Source organism: Nanorana parkeri, unplaced genomic scaffold (assembly GCF_000935625.1).
Source record: "Nanorana parkeri isolate BGI_ZX_2015 unplaced genomic scaffold, ASM93562v1 scaffold721, whole genome shotgun sequence".
NCBI classification, from domain to species: Eukaryota; Metazoa; Chordata; class Amphibia; order Anura; family Dicroglossidae; genus Nanorana; species Nanorana parkeri.
The window spans coordinates 776145-779733 of NW_017306989.1; the positions used below are offsets into that span (position 1 = coordinate 776145).

General features: G+C 47.5%; 1 protein-coding gene across 1 annotated transcript in view; it reads left to right on the forward strand.

Annotated features, from left to right (window-relative positions):
• CUNH1orf174 (chromosome unknown C1orf174 homolog) overlaps positions 1–3589 on the forward strand; it is a 10240-nt gene that overhangs the window by 648 nt on the left and 6003 nt on the right. The gene's annotated exons all lie outside the window — the stretch shown is intronic.

Below are 3589 nucleotides of genomic sequence, written 5' to 3' on the forward strand. Positions count from 1 at the left end.
GATTGGGTGACGGAGGAGGTGGCAAAGATGATGGGGTGAGGGATGTGGTGGCGGAGGGGATGGAGTGACAGATGAGCTGATGGAGGGGATGGGGAGACGGGATAAGCTGGTGGAGATGGGCTGATGGATGAGCTGGTGAAGTATGGGGGGGTCAGGAGAGCTTGGGGAGTATGGAGTTGATGGAGGGACAGGTGATTTGGTAGAGTATAGAGTCAATGTGGTTACAGATGAGCTGCTTGGAGTATATAGTTGGCGTGGTGAAATGTATGGAATGAATGGGGTTACAGTTGAGTTGGTGAAGTTTAGAGTTGATGGGGTGACAGATAAGCTGCTGGACTATGGATTAGATGAGGTGACCGATAAGTTAGCAAAATAAGATGTGGATGGGGTGACAGATGAGCTGGTGGAGTATGGAGCAGATAAGAAAGGTGACCGGTTAGCCGGCTGAGTATGGAATTGATGAGTTGAAAGGTGAGTTGGTGGAATGTAGAGTAGATGATGGAGTGACAGATGAGCTGATGTAGTTGAAAAGGTGGCAGATGAGCTGGGTGGTGTATGGAGTGGTCGGGATGACATACACACTGGTGGAGTATGGAATGACAGATGTGTTGATGGAGTACGGAGTTGATGGGGTCACAGAGGAACTAGTGGAGTATAGATTTGACGGGGTGTAGGGTGAGCTGGGGAAATATGGAGTTAATGGGGCTGGTGGGGTATGGAGTCAAGGGATGACATGCTGGTTGAGTTTGGAGTTGAGGGGATGACAGATAAAGTGGTGGAGTATGGAGTCAGACAAGTGAGCTGTTGGAGAATGAAGTCGATAGGTAACATGAGCTGGTGGAGTATTAAGTGGATAGGTGAACCAGTAGAGTATGGAGTTGATGAGATGAGGTGCGGGGTTGATGAGGTGACAGTTGGGGTGGTGCATTTGGTGAGGACAATGTAGAGATGGATAAGAGGACTTCTAAGTTTCATGGGGTGATATTGTTGGTTTAATAAAGTAGTTGGAATATTTGGTGCGTCCATAGTGTCATTGGGGGCCTTCATTGTTTTGGGTGAGTCAAGAGAATAATAGAGGAGTCAGAAGGCTTTTGGTTGAGTTGAAGGGTAATGGAAAAGTTGGTGGGGTATTAATGAAATAACTACATCATGGAGAAGTCAGTCCAGAGGTGAGTTATAGCTAAAAGAGGAGTCGGTGGGCTACTAAACATTGGTAGACAGTTGGGTTCTGGGTGAGTTAGCACAGTATTAAAGAACGTCAGTAAAGTATTAGGTGGGTTGAGGGCAAAATAGAGGAGCTGGTGACATTTGGTAAGTCAATGGGATAATGGTTGTGCCTGTGAAGCTCCTCCTGGAGTAGATTGGCCTGTCCATGTATCCGTGGAGTAATAGTAATGATATAACATATAGAGTATTTGTGTGTAGTAACTAGGGATGCAACAATACCGTTTTCATTATTGAGTACCGATATTTATCTTTTGGTACTCACCGATACCGGTATTTCTGCTAGCATGTAGCTGGCTTCCCGGGCAATCAAGAAGCCGGCTCCATGCTGTTTGTCCGGCTCGGTACTGATTGGCCGGGAAGATGGCTTCCCAGCCAATCAGCATGGATGCGGCTTCCTGGCCAATCAGGGAGGTGGGTCATTACCTGCCGCCCGGCTTCCTGATTGGTTCGGAAATCCGACTCAATGCTGATTGGCCAGGAAGCCGGCTCCATGTTCCCTCGCGGCAATACCGGTCAGAGGAAATCTCCCTCTGACCGGAAGTTCCAGTATGGGGGGGTAAGTATCGGAGCATTTGGCCGAGTACAAGTACTCGCCCAAATACTCTGTATCGGTACTGATATTAGTATTGGTATCAGTGCATTCCTAGTAGTAACCCATAGTAACCAGTCTTAGATCTGCTTTAGTTCAGATGAACACTGATGGTGACTAGATTTGCCAGTCTGATCTAAGAGTGATTTGCGTTCCTGCCACCTCTGTTCACGACTAAGGACCTTCTACATGAAAGAGTGAGCAGCCACTTCCGCCTTCTCCTAGTCCCAGTATGACGCGGGCAAGTCGGGTTGCCATGGGAAACGAGAACTGTAGTGCTCTATGTATTCCATGATAACATTTCAGAATGTAATAGAATGTGAGTGTGGTGTGTGTGTCCTGTGATCGGTGGTGCTGAATGGACAGTGACACTCTTCTACACGTTGCGTTCAGTTGATTTGTCTTCACTAACCAAACAGCAGAGGAACAGAACCGTTCTCCTCTAGGATCTGGGCAGCTCTTTGTTTGTTTTTGCTGTGTTTACATTTTTGTTGTTGTTATTTGTAAATAATTTGCATTTTTTCTTAGCAATTTCCTACAAATAATCCATATTTTATACATAAACTCCCACAGACTACGGTAGTTCCCGGCCTTCAGATCCAGGTAGACTTCCCCCCCATCTCCTCCTGCTTATCAGGGTAGCAGAGAACCTCGCGTCGGTTTTCCTCAGTGCTGACTCGTCTGTCTAGTGTGGGCAGCAAAGGAGACGTCTCCAGGAGGAGCATTTATTGTAAAGGAAACCTTTAGGGCCCCGTGTGTTCATGGCACAGTTCTGTCCAATCAGTACACCTTCCATGCATTAACATTGCAGGAGGCATGGCGTGTTGCTTTGCCATTCACGTGCACCTCTCGGCTGCAATGCGACCAACCGCTCCGCAACGCAATAACGTGCATTGCGGTTTAAAGAAATAGTAGTTCGGCCCTCAGCAACAGTCCCAGTTTCTCATGTGGGCCCTTGGAAAAATGACTTGGCCACCCCTACAGTAAAATGTATCAGGGGAGATGTTATTGGTTTGTGTTTACCAAATCCAACGTGTGCGCATTACACATGCAAGCACTACTTTTTCCAGTTGCACCGCAACGCAGGGTATTGTGGTACCGCACAATGGGGCACAGTAGGGCACATTGCGTGCAGGGGGTGCGCTTGGGGTGCCATTAAAATGAATGAGACTGCAATGCACCTCCTACGCTATTGGCTTCGGCAAACGCATACAAAATGTGGCAACATGCTTGCAGTGCCGTTACTTGTTTGTTACTGGCTGGTAGAACAGCCAGGCACAACCATCATCCAGCACACCTCAACTTTGCATTGCAGTGGGTTGTAGTGCATAGAAATGCAGACAAGCGGCATTTGTTGGCACTGCACCTCACCTGGCGCCTTACCGCTTCACTGTGGGAAATAGAAATAAAGAAAACGTCACTTTTGACTTTTTACTAAAGTTTACAAAAGGAGAAAAAAAAAGGTGCGCAGTGCCTTGTGTTGTAGCAATGCATATCGCTTCCCCTTAGTGTCTGTACACAACGGTCACCAGCCTGCCAGCAATTCCAGGTATTTATTGCCCCTCAGAGATCATTGTACTCCTCCTGACTATGCCTGACCTTTCTTCAGATATCATAAAGTGTCACCATCTATTTCCTGAGATACAGACTCAGGGATGATGTCTTCTAAATCCCACTGCAGCCCCCCCACCTTGTGACTTGTTCTAGTCTGATCACTGGGGGAGAGGAGACTTAGCAAATGCTTCCTCCCGCCTGCAGCAGACCGACAACATC